Here is a 13388-nt window from a genome sequence, read left to right as displayed (position 1 = left end):
GAAGACATGACTGATACACCAAGGATGCCTGCTGGCATCCTACCAGTCACACACCCTCTGAGGTTGTGGACTGTTCTCTTCTTGGTCCACGAGTCTGTTAAGTAAACCCATTCTGTGAGCAGAGAGTAAGGCAAGATGGAGCTGGGGCACACTAATCCAAGTGAAAGTGTTAGTCGCTCAGTCGTGTCCGACTCTTTGTGACCCCATGGACTGTGGCCTGCCAGGCTCCTCTGTCCACAGAATTCTCCAGGCAGGAATACTGGAGTGGCTGCCATTCCCATCTCCAGGGAATCTCCCCAACCCAGGGATCGAACCCGGGTCTCCTACATTGCAGCCAGATTCTTTATCCAAGCCACCAGGGAAGCCCCCTAGACACTAATGAAAGTGAAAGTTGTTCTGTCGTGTCTGACTCTTTGCGACCCCATGGACTATACACTCCATGGAATTCTCCAGGCCAGAATATTGCAGTGGGTAGCCTTTCCCTTCTCTAGGGCATCTTCCCAACTCAGGGATCGAACCCAGGTCTTCCACACTGCAGGTGGATTCTTTACCAGCTGAGCCACAAGGGAAGCCCAAGAATACTGGAGTGGGTAGCCTATTTCTTCTCCAGCATATCTTCCCAACACAGGAATCGAACTGGGGTCTCCTGTATTGCAGGCGAATTCTTTACCAACTGAGCTATCAGGGAAGCCCTAGACACTAATGAAGGGTACCATAAACCCGTGATGTGATCGCTTTCCCCATCAGAAGCAGCTGTGCTCACACCTCTGCACTTGGATTCAGAGGACCTCAACCCCATCCTGCCCGAAAGCTGTGTGACCTCAGGAAAATCACTTAACCTCTCTGTGCCTCAGTTTCCTCAACTGCAGAATAGCACCAGTGACATCCCCGAGTCCTTTGAAGGAGCAGATGAGCTCCTAGTGGATGGAAAGTTCTTTCTAAACTGTAAGGAGCTTTACAGAGTATTGTCCTTCCTGCCTATCAGTGCTGGGCTATTCAGGTCAGCTTGCCTCCTAGGGTGCCTTCTCCTGCCGGATGCTCAGTTCTAAGGGCAGAGGGCAAATCCAGCTACATTGGGATCAGAATAAATTAATCACTGGGATTCAATGCAGAAGTTGGGATGACCTTTGGGAAATGTTGCTGACCTCTGACGACAGTGAGGAGGAGGGGACCCTGGCCTCCCTCCCTACCAATGCCTCCCTCACTGAGCGCTCACCCATCAGCCTCCATCTCCAGGCCTGAAGTCATCAGCCGATCCCTGGCCCACTGCTCTGCCCCCAGCCCCTCCCACCAAGCCAGGCCCGCCTGTCCCATCACCCTCTCATTTTGCTTCCCCGAATAGCACAGAGGAAAGGAACACTTGATTCCGGAATCACGTGAACTCAGATTTGGATGAGCTTTACCACTCAGCATCATTAAAATCCTGATAGCCAAGTTGGGGTTTCTTGAACCTGTCTCTTTCCCTGGGGAATGGGCTATGACTTCCTGACTTCCTTCCTTCCTTCCCTGATGAAGGGGATTAGAAATGCATGCTTTGCAGACTTTAATGTGCCTGGGAATCACCTGAGGAGCTTGTTAAAAAGCAGGCTCTGTGGCTTAGGGTCCCGAGAATCGGCCCTTCCAGCAAGCTCCCAGGGGATGCAGTTTCACCTCTGACATATGGATCCATGTTTGAAGTCCCTGCCATAGTGATTACACTTAGTGGTATGGCCATAAAGATTTTTTTTCCTCAAAGGGTGCCCCTTTGAGAACAGGGAGAGATGAATAGAGAATCCTCTGCTCCCCTCAGAATTCCAAGCGCAACAAGAAAAAACAAGCTTGGCTGTAAAGGCAGGCAGGGCATGGGGAGCGAGAAGCGTGGTCCCAGCCGTGGCTCATAGGCAGGCTCGCCACGCACACGTGTGCGCTGCAGGTGGGCCTCGGCCAGCTGCAGAAGCCTCTAGAGCTCAGGCCTCGACTTGCCACGCTGGGAACGAACGCATCCCCTCGACTTGCCACGCTGGGAACGAGCGCATCCCCTGAGCTGGGCACTTGCCTGCTTCTCCGGCTCCGCTCTCCAGAGGAATTTTCAAAGCACACAGGGCTTGCCCAGCAGGAGTCTCCCAGGGCGGAAATCCACACCGAGGGCTTTTCTTTTCAGGACTGCCGTATCTTTTGGACTTGAGGCCTGTAGGCAAAGCTTTCCTTCTCCACCCTCACCAACTGTGAACCTCTGTTGCTGCCAAGGAACCGACACCAGGGACTGGAGGCAACTCGGAGTGGGGTTCAGGAGACGCCTCCCCAGCCCCACCCAGCACATCTTGCTTTTAGTTTCACTCTCCTAAAAGGCCTGCTTCTCAGAAAGCTGCTGACTCACCCAGAGTGTGAGGGTCTTTTTTTTTTTCTTCTCCTTCTCAGCATCATCACAAAGCCCTGAGATTCTTGAGGTCAGTTTAACGAGTGGCTGGGCCTTAACCATTTCCTTTCTCCTCCCCATCTCCATCCCAGGATCCCAGGGCCTCAGACCTTCTAGAAATGGGAGTTGATACCCCCATTTGCCTTGCTCTGCTTTTAATATTGATTATTTCTTCTCTGTAGGTCTTGACGCACTGACTGCTCTGAAGTCAAAGTAAAAAGATTCCCAGGATGTAAGCAACACGGGAACTGGTGAGTGACCGTGTATTTGGCGAAGGTCGAGGCCTCCACTGGATTTCAGGAAGGGAAGGGAGATGGAAGGGAGTCGGGCAGGGGAAGCGGGGTCCGAAGCCCGTCCAGGGGGCAGCTGAACTTTTGCACCTCTGAAATTGTTTTTGTCGAGACGCACCTGGAAATAGCGCAGTGCAGAGAACCCAACTGTGTGTCCCTGAGAATTCTCTGGGTCCCGTCCACCCCTCCCTAGACGCAGACTGGAGCCTGCAGTTGGCTGTGCTGACCTCTCTTTGCTCAGATGCCAGCATCTCAGGCTTACCCTCCGGAGGGCATGGGCTGGGGATCATTCTCACGAACCTTGTAACCAGGGTTAGGGACGCATTCTTACAACACAGAGGGAACTCCGCGGTTCACACCAGTTTGTAAACCATAGCCCCGAGGAGACATGAGTAAATGGAGACGAGAAAGCCACCTTTGCTCCTTTGAATGGCTGTCACTGGCAAGAGGCAGGCGGGCAGCTAGTGACTCAGCCTAAGGAGACATTCCTAACAAGAGGTCGGCAATGGTAAAAATCGATGTCCGTTAGAAGTAGTGAGTTCCCTGTCGTTGGCAGAATCCAAGCACAAGTTGGAGAAGCGTGGATGGGAAATGTTGAAGTGGGGAGGGGTTCTGACAGGGCAGTGTTTTACAAACTGTTCCGTGATGACCGAGAATCCTGGGGGGCAGGAGGATGAGGGGGAGGTTCAGGGAGAATGAACGGCGGGACTGTGTAAGCTCTCACGTGCATCCCCTCAGCACTGTCTGTTTTATGGGGCAGGCTCCTGCTTTAAGGGCCTTCCAGGTGGCGCAAGTGGTAAAGACCCCACCCGCCAATTTAGGAGATGTAGGAGGGTCAGGAAGATTCCCTGGAGGAGGGCCCAGCAACCCACTCCAGTATTCTTGCCTGGAGAACGCCATGGACAGAGGAGCCTGGCGGGCTACAGTCCATGGGGTCACAAAGAGCCAGACACGACTGAAGTGATTTAGCGCACAAACACATGTCCTGCTTTAAAACAGCCTGAAGTTGCTGGATGAGACGGTCTCTCCCCAGACCTATTGTCCATGGGCCAGGTGTACCTGAGCTCGCCACATGTCACACGTGTGGCCCCAAACACCTGATCTGTGTGAAGAGTGGGCAACTCACCAGGCGTGATGGGGACTGTGATCAGAGGAGAGCTCGCTCCTGTCACAGGACCACCAAAGAAAAGAGTTGCCAGCGCATCACGCCATCGAGAGACTTGCCCAGGATCCAGACCACACAGACCAGAAGCAAAGGCCTGGTGGGAATGCTGTGCTGGGTTCCCCCGAGTCCCCAGGCTGTGAGAGGACAGTGAGCATGGCTTCCCCAAGGGAGCTGGGGTCCTCCTGCACCACATTGGCCAGTGACCAAAACCTGGCCTGACAAGCGTGAAAAGAACCGCACCCTAGACGCCGCGGGTGGAGAAATTGCCCAGGAAAGACACCTATCGCAAGGACGAGGGTCTGGAGGTCTGAGTAAGGAGCACAGGGGCCTCCTTTGTGCTTTGTCACCGGGTCTTCTTCCCCCTGGGCCTGGGTCAGCTGCCGCAGTAAATGTGCACCGAGGGCAGGGCGCTGTGGGAGGCCAGAGATGCAGTTCTTTTTCAAGAAACTGACGGCCTGGATGAGAATCGAGTTTGACAGTCCCTGTACAGAAGCTGTGTGTTAGCTGTGTTCTGAGTGTTGTGTAGCAGGGGGGTGGGAGAGGAAGGGGAGGGGACTGAACAGCAGCTTGAGCTGTAACTTGGTGCTTCCTTGCAAGTCTTGAGGCACAAGTTGGGCTTTGAGGACAGAGACTGTGTCCTTGATTCAAAGGACCTGAGATATGTGCTCAGGAAGTGACTGTTTAATGATTATAGAGAAAGTGATAAAGAGAGAGTTCCAGAGGCTGTGTCTGTGGTTAAGATCAGACAGCTCAGGTTCAAATCCTGTTTCTTCCACTAGCCATGGGGTCTCATAGACAGAAGTTGCCAATCTGTCTATGCCTCAGTCTTCCCATCTGCAAAATGGGCACCGTGCAGTACCTACTACATAAGAGGGCTGCTGGGAGGAGTCAATAAACTGATTTATGCAAAGCTGCTTGGTCCCCTGCCAGTATACTGTTAATGCCCAATAAATATTAGCTCTTATTCTTGTTTTGGAGGTAGGATGTGATCCCGATTACGGTTTAGTGTTGGGACACGAAATAGCAGCATAGGCAAGAAGACAGCACTGGGCCAGGAGTCAGAAGCCCTGGCTTAGTTGCAGGGAGGGGGTGTGAGAAGCATCACTCCCCACAGGCTCACTCTACAGCGGAGATGCAGCGAGAGGGCGGTCCAGGGCAGCACCATCTTTCCTGCTCTCTCCCCGGTGGTCCTGGCACCAGTCCAAAGGCAGAGGCCACTCAGCTCTTTATTACCTGCTAGGGGTCCTCACGGAGAGTGGTTGGACTTCTCAGGACCTCTCCTTTTCCCAGTAAAGCCCAACGTGAGCCGCCTTCCCTTGCGGAAGTGAAATGCTCAGGTACAAGAGAGAGTCTGCTGGTACCAATGGGAAATCATTTAAAACTTGCACTTGGGTAGCTTCATCTGGCGGAGAAGGCAGTGGCAACCCACTCCAGTACTCTTGCCTGGAAAATCCCATGGACGGAGGAGCCTGGTGGGCTGCAGTCCAAGGGGTCGCTAAGAGTCGGGCACGACTGAGCTACTTCACTTTCATTTTTCATTTTCATACATGGGAGAAGGAAATGGCAACCCACTCCAGTATTCTTGGCCTGGAGAATCCCAGGGACGGGGAGCCCGACGGGCTGCCGTCTATGGGGTCGCACAGAATTGGACACGACTGAAGCGACTTAGCAGCAGCAGCGTCATCTGGAGCCTCACAGTCAATGAGCATTGATTTCCCAGCCGTTCTCCAGAGAGCCTTGGCTATCTCCTCAACTGAAAGATAGATTGTTCAAGCGATGCTTCACTATGCAGAAGGCATCATCCACCATCCCAGGATTTGAAGCATTTTTCAAATAAAAATGGCACTTGCCTGAAGATTTGTCAGGGTCACCTTTCTTGTATTAGTGGTGGACATGGAACCCTGGAATGGGCTTACTTGGGGACCTACCTTTTTTCTCTCCTGCTTCATCACCCTGTGATCCTAGCTGGATAGTAAGATGGTTGTTGTTCAGATGCTAAGTCGTGTCTGACTCTTTGTGACCCCATGGACTGCAGCATGCCAGGCTTCCCTGTCCTTCACTATCTCCCGGAGTTTGCTCCATGTCCATTGAGTCAGTGAGGCCATCCATCTTATCCTTTGTTGCCCCCTTCTCTTGCCCTCAGCCTTTCCCAGCCTCAGGGTCTTATTTCCAATGAGTCTGCTCTTTGCCTCAGGTGGACAAAGTATTGGAGCTTCAGCATCAGTCCTTTCAATGAATATTCAGGGTCGATTTCCTTTAGGATTGACTGGTTTGATCTCCTTGCTGTCCAAGGGACTTTCAAGAGTCTTCTCCAGCACCACAATTCAAAAGCATCAATTCTTCTCAGCCTTCTTTATGGTCCAACTCTCATATCTGTACATGACTACTGGAAACAACCATAGCTTTGACTTTGATTATATGGACCTTTGTCAGCAAAGTGATGTGAACTGCTTTGGTAGTTTAAACCAAAATTGTTAACGGCATAAGCACAGCCCCTGTACCTACAGGGCCCTAAAAATTGTCACTCATGCCAGTCTCCTCCCTGTGCACCCCCTAACATCCGCCAAGTGACCCCAGCTTCAATTCTACCTTTAATGGGAAGGGAACAGGGATGAGGCAGGGGGCAGCTTCAAAGACAAAGCATCAGAGAGAGGAGGTCCCGATTCCTGGTTCTATCAGCCATTGGCCTCTCTTAGCTTCTGTTCTACCTCTTTTCAGATGAGGTGACTGGGCTAGGTCAGGGGTGACAAGTAGATCTCATCTCCTGCCAATTCTGATCAATTGGTCATGACTGCCAAGGGCACTGCATGGAGAAGGACTCTGAGGCATACCCAGGAAAGGGTGCTACAATGGATTAGTGATGTCTGCTGGGGAGCAGTAAGGAGGACGTAGCCCACGTGCCACCATTTGGCATTTGAGAAAAAAAGATTTCCAAACGCCCCTGACTGCTTCTGCACATCATGGTTTTACATCAGGGGGGCAAAGCACAGCAAAACCTCATTAATCTGGACCACTTTAGGTCCAGCCCAAGTGACTGAAAAAGTCATCATCTGAGGGTGCCTATTGCATGCAGGTGAACTTTATTATCCTTCAGTTTGCAGAGTCAGCTCAGCCCAGCTAGCTGACAGGGCAGAGGCCAGGGTGGTGGTGGTCTGTGCTTGCAGGTCTGACCATATGGCTGAGCACACCTCACTTGTAACACTTCTAGGGCACTTACTCTATGAGCTTTAGATCAATACCAATGAAACTCAATGAAGCAGGGCTTTTTTGAAGTAGAAAATCATTCCATGGGCAGCTTTGCTCCTGTTTCAAATTGCCAGGGGATCTGAATTAGAGAGGTGTCACCGTACTAGCTGGGAAAAAGCTATTTTTCCAGAATTATATGCAGAAGATGAGACCAAGTGGTTCAGAACTACATTTCCTCTGAGTTTCCTGATCTGTAAAATGGGGAATTAATATACCTCATAGGGCTCTGCAGGAGGGTAATTGAGATAAAATGTGGAAGAGACCCAACTGAAGATCTTGCTCACAAACTATGGTCAAAAGATGCTATTTCTCTCTGCCCCCACCACCCCAAACTCTGCCTCCATAATTACCTGAAAGCAGAGCTTTCTCCTTGTCATGCATTCGAGAAAAATGAGGTTACAGATTGTCTTAATAATACCATAACTTCTCAAATGACTCCTGTTAGTTTTTCAGAGGCTCTTTTTTTGTTGCTGATGATTCTTCCCTAGGAGCGGTCCATGTAAACCTTTAACTTGAGTTACTACTCAGTCTTCCGCAGGGAGTAGCTGATGCCCCAAGGGTCTGACAGGCATGCACATGAATCCCTTGGTAACAAGTGTCTCTAGAAGGGACTGAAGCCCATTGTGACTAGACCGTGTCTTCCCCTCAGCTCAGCAAGCATCACCCCCTGAATTCACCCACTATAGGGAGAGTCCGGACAGCCAAGGGGGAGAAGAGCAAGTTGGAACCCACTGAATTTGAGTGGGAGCGCATCTAAAGGATGGGCTTTACTTGCTCAAAATGGGGAAGAAGTTGGAACTGGAACTCCTCTTTCAGCCTTAGTTTCTGAGATTCTTCAAGAGAAAGATTCAGTTTATACTTTAAAAAAAGCAAGACCAGTTAAATCCATATGAAGGGGGGATTGGAACCCACGCACAGCTGGAGGGGCAGTGCCTCTGATCACAGAAGCCATGGTCGGGGTGGGGAAGGCCTGGACTCCCAAGTGAGCCCATTAGGACCCCTGGGTGGCTAGCCCAGAGCTGAGTTCTAAGGGGGCAGCAGGCAGGTGCACACCTGTTACTCTGGCCATGCTGAACGTCAGTCCCCAGTCTTTTCCAGCCCCTGGCCTGGTCTGGGCCGGATAACATTGTGCTTCTCTTCAGTTCTTTCTCTGGGGCCTATCACAGAACAGCTTCCCTGCCGCCTGAAGAGCTGTCCCACCCCCAGAGAAGGCATAGCCAGTGGGCACCCTATTGTCCCATAGGCAGGGATGCAGGGAGTGGGGCCCAGCCTGCCCTTCCGTTCTTTCCACTGAGGCTCCACTCCCTGCTGTGGGGACCCTGTCCTCCGTCCCCTCCCTTCATCCTTGTCTGGCCTCAGACTCCTAGATACTCCTTTAGATGGAGCTGAGGGTGCTGTGGACCAGGCAGGACCTTAGGGTTAAAGATCGTAGCCTCACCTCTAGAGGCCTGGCCAGGCACATCACTCCAGACTCAGCAGGTGCTGCAGCGTCCCCCTGAGTCCTGTGTCCCCTCTCTGGGCTCCCACAGAGGATACTGGTGAGGCAGCACTGCAGAGCGCTTAAGACCACACACTCTGGTGCCAGATTGGCTTGGTTAGAATCCCAACTTGTACCTCTGCTAGGCTGTGATCTTGACCAAGTTATTTAACTTCTCTGTGCCTCAGTTTCCTCATCTGTAAAATGGCCACCAGGTAGGGTAGCGATGACGACTGCGGAGTTTATGAAACATGCATAGAACAATGCCTGGCACTGAGTAAAAGTGTTAGTAAAACAAAACCAGTAGGTAACTACATGCAGAAGTCAATCTGTTGTGTGATCGCCCGACTGACACCAAGACAGTCAGCTTCCTACCCGCAGAAATGAAGTCCCTCATTCTGCCTGTGGGTTCAGGGAGGCTTTCACCTGGACCCTGAGCGAGGGGCAGCATTTCTGCAGAAGGAGAGGGAGGGGCAGCCTGGGCAGAGGTGCCGAGGGGAGGGAGACATGCAGAGGGTGTCGGGAAGGCTGGTGGCGCTGGAGCTGGGAGAGCCTGGCGAGAGAGCCTGGCGGGGGAGCAAAAGGCAGCTGAGAGGGGCAAGTACGGCTTGGTCAAACCACAGATGTTCTCGAATGCGGCGCTCAGGTGTGGACTGTTGGCAGGAAATAGTAAGCAGGTCTTGGGACTTTTAAACCAAGTGATGCCGCCTTGGGTTCAGAAACCTGACGTGGTCACAGTGCGGAGGGTGGGCTGCGAGTAAGAGATCAAAGACGAGTCAGGAGGCCAGAGGCAGCTGCAGAGAGATGACCCCGGAGACAGGACATGGCCACCCAAACTGAGGCAGTCACAGCAGGGGCGAGCAAGGGTGGGTCTGCAGAGTACCGATTCAGAGAAAGCATTGCTGGGACTCAAACATGGAAAGTGAGGAAGGACGGGTCAAGAGCAAGCCCCAGACTCCCAGCTTGGAAATCTAAAAGAATGATCCTGTTAACCAGGGAGCAAACAGAGAAAAAGAAGTGGATGTGGCAGAAGGTGCTGGGAACATAGCACTGGGCACACCTGTGGGACGCCCAGGGTCTGGTTGAACAGGTAATCTCGGGAGTCCAAATGGCTTGCATTCAAATCCTAAGGGGTTGTATAACTTTCCTGAGCCTCAGTTTCTTCATCTGTATAATGGAGATCATGCAATTATTAGCTGCCCAAGAGAGCTGCTTTGATCAGTACATGTAAAGTGTTAAGGACTATGCCTGGCACAGACAGATTGCTCAATAAACATGCCTTGGAATTACATTAGTATTAGTACTGATAGTAATCCTAGGATTAGTGTTCGTATCATCATCCTAGTGGAAACGTCCACCATGAGCCTGGAACCCAGAAGCAAGCTCGGGTCGGGATGGATTAATTTAAGAGTCACACGTACATAGGTCAGTGATTATCTTATCAGCCTGGCCAGTGTGTTCTTGGGGGAGGAACAGATGAACATGGCCTAGGTGCTTTTCTTTTCGTGTTATTTTCACTTGTTTATTTGGCTGTGCGGGGTTTTAGTTGCAGCCAGTAGGAACTGTAGTTGTGGCACACAAACTCTTAGTTGCAGCATGTGGGATCTAGTTCCCCAACCAGGGATTGAATCCAGGCCTCCGGCATTGGGAGCATGGAGTCTTAGCCACTGGATCACCAGGAAAGTCCTTGACCTAAGTTTTTTTCAAATATCACCTTCCCCAACTGGAGTTTAGCCCCCACCCCACCCTTGCTGCCCTATGAAAACTCAACGTGGGCCAGCATCACCATTGCCCAAAGGCATACGCCACATCCCTCAGGCCTATTGGAATGGAACTAGGATGGACAGGCAGCTGATGGAGGAGATGGAGAGGCCATGGGGGACTGCACACTCCTGGGGACAGCTCAGAGCCAGAGGACAGAACCCTGGAACGTGGTCAACATGTAAGAGGCAAAACCAGAAGAAACAGCTCAATCGGGGAACCAAGTCACAAGTGTCCCACATAACATCAACATGAAAGCCACTCAGCCCTAATGGATTAGATGTGAAGACTCCACCATAGGCAGTTGGTTCGTCTGCAGATCCAGGTGCAAGTTCAAACCACACTCCCATTCGGTAGCAGGTTGAGGGGTCTTTGGGGGCTTCCCAGTGACGCTAGTGGTAAAGAACCTACTGCCAAAGCAGGAGACTTAAGAGAGACAGGTTCGATCCCTGGGCTGGGAAGATCCCCTGGAGGAGGGCATGGCAACCAGCTCCAGTATTCTTGCCTAGAGAATCCCATGGATTGAGGAGCCTGGCAGGCTACAGTCCATGGGGTCACAAAGAGTCAGACCCGACTGAAGCAACTTAGGAGGCTGGCACAAGGGTTCTTTACTCCCTCCATTATAGCAGTAGACTCAACGTCTCTGAGCTAAACAGGAGTGGTGAGGAGAGAAGTGAGAAATGGCAGCCCACCCTCCCCCGCACCGTCCACCTAAATCTTCACCCTAGGTGCCCAGCCCTAAACTCCACTGCACGTTCTCCAGAGCCCAGAGTGTCAGCCAAGGAAGGGGTGACACCTGAAACGGGTAGGAAACGGTACTGAAGTGGATATTGGATTCTATTAGTCAGACTTTTAGTTACAAAATAGAGATCTAATTCATATTGACGTAAGTGCAAAAGAGAAAAGCAGCCCGTATAATTGAAAAGTCTGAGCTGGTCTGGCTTTGAGCCCAGCTGGAGCTAAACAGTGTCGGCGGTGTGTGGTTTTTTGCTCCATCTCCTCCCCCGGCTTGCTTCTGTGTGAGCACGTTTCACCCACCGACCCCACAGCCCCTTCTCTCAGCAGCCCCCACAGAAAGAGGGCCTTGAGTCTGTCATCGTCATTCTAGCAAATACTCCGGCCTTGAGAAGGTCAGGCCACATGTCCGTCCCTAAGCCGAGGCGGGCTGGCCGAGCCCCAGTAGAGGGGCTGTGCTGAGGAGGCCCTGCCTCCCCCAGCCTGTGTGGGATGCCATCCTCGCTTCTGGTGGCCCTCCCAACTTTGGAGGCCTCGCGTGTGTAGGAAGATGGTTCATTTCCTTTCCCTATTGCTGCTGCAACACACTCCTTAGTGGCTTCAACCGCACACATTTATTATTTTACAGTTTAGGAGGTCAGAAGTGTGAAATGCATCTCCGTGAGCTAAAATCAAGGTGCCAACAGATTGCATTACTATCTGGAGACTCGAAGGGAAAACCTGTTCCCTTGCGTTTCCAGCTTCTGGGAGCTTCCTGAATTCCGTAGCTTGCGGCCCCTTCCGCCTGCAGGCCAGGAGTGGCCAGTCTTCTCGTGGCGCGTCTCTCTGGCACTAGCTCTTCTGCTTCTCCATCCCATCTCTGGCTTAACTCTTGTGATTACCTCGTGCCTACGCAGATAACTCAGCATCATCTATTCTGAGGTCAGCTGATTCTCAGTCTTAATTCCGTCCGCTACCTTAAGTCCTCTTTGCCATTTAAGGTAACATATTCACGGGTTCCAGGGTTCAGCGCAAGGGCATCTTTGGGGGCTGTTATTCTGCCTGCCTCAGTGATTGTTACCATCATCAGTTCTAACCTTGATCCAGCACTTAGTTAAGAAGTCCCTTATTGTTTTAGTTTAGTCACTAAACCATGTCTGATTCTCTTGCAACCCGTGGACTGTAGCCCACCAGGCTCCTCTGTCCATGAGATTTCCCAGGTAGGAATACTGGAGTGGGTTGCCATTTCTTTCTCCAGGGATCTTCCCAACCCAGGGATGGACCCAGGAATCTGCATTGGCAGGCAGTTGTTTTTTTTTTGTTTTGTTTTTTGTTTTTTTTTTACCACTGAGCCACCTGGGAAGCCCAAGAAGTCCATTCAGTTCAGTTCAGTTCAGTCGCTCAGTCGTGTCCGACTCTTTGCGACCCCATGAATCGCAGCACACCAGGCCTCCCTGTCCATCACCAACTCCCAGAGTTTACTCAGACTCATGTCCATCGAGTCAGTGATGCCATCCAGCCTTCTCATCCTCTGTCATGCCCTTCTCCTCCTGCCCCCAATCCCTCCCAGCATCAGACTCTTTTCCAATGAGTCAACTCTTCGCATGAGGTGGCCAAAGTACTGGAGTTTCAGCTTCAGCATCATTCCCTCCAAAGAAATCCCAGGGTTGATCTCCTTCAGAATGGACTGGTTGGATCTCCTTGCAGTCCAAGGAACTCTCAAGAGCCTTCTCCAACACCACAGTTCAAAAGCATCAATTCTTTGGTGCTCAGCCTTCTTCACAGTCCAACTTTCACATCCATACATGACCACAGGAAAACCATAGCCTTGACTAGACGGACCTTAGTCGGCAAAGTAATGTCTCTGCTTTTGAATATGCTATCTAGGTTGGTCATAACTTTTCTTCCAAGGAGTAAGCGTCTTTTAATTTCATGGCTGCAATCACCATCTGCAGTGATTTTGGAGCCCAAAAAAATAAAGTCTGACACTGTTTCTACTGTTTCCCCATCTATTTCCCATGAAGTGATGGGACCAGATGCCATGATCTTTGTTTTCTGAATGTTGAGCTTTAAGCCAACTTTTTCACTCTCCTCTTTCACTTTCATCAAGAGGCTTTTTAGTTCCTCTTCACTTTCTGCCATAAGGGTGGTGTCATCTGCATATCTGAGGTTATTGATATTTCTCCCAGCAATCTTGATTCCAGCTTGTGTTTCTTCCAGTCCAGCGTTTCTCATGATGTACTCTGCATATAAGTTAAATAAGCAGGGTGACAATATACAGTCTTGACGTACTCCTTTTCCTATTTGGAACCAGTCTTTTGTTCCATGTCCGGTTCTAAC

At 51.2% G+C, this 13388-nt stretch overlaps 1 protein-coding gene across 5 annotated transcripts in view; it reads left to right on the top strand.

The window, feature by feature from the left end:
* The window catches only part of ZHX2 (zinc fingers and homeoboxes 2), a 179864-nt gene that overhangs the window by 81079 nt on the left and 85397 nt on the right, over nt 1-13388 (top strand). For all 5 annotated transcript variants that reach the window (XM_052651422.1, XM_052651423.1, XM_052651421.1 and 2 more), the window contains one exon: nt 2578-2646. The gene's annotated coding sequence lies outside the window, so the exon portion shown is untranslated. The remainder of the gene's footprint in view (nt 1-2577; nt 2647-13388) is intronic.

This window comes from Budorcas taxicolor, chromosome 14 (genome assembly GCF_023091745.1).
Source record: "Budorcas taxicolor isolate Tak-1 chromosome 14, Takin1.1, whole genome shotgun sequence".
NCBI lineage: Eukaryota > Metazoa > Chordata > Mammalia > Artiodactyla > Bovidae > Budorcas > Budorcas taxicolor.
Note: the sequence above shows the minus strand (reverse complement) of the source record. Positions and strands in the feature narration are given on the sequence as shown.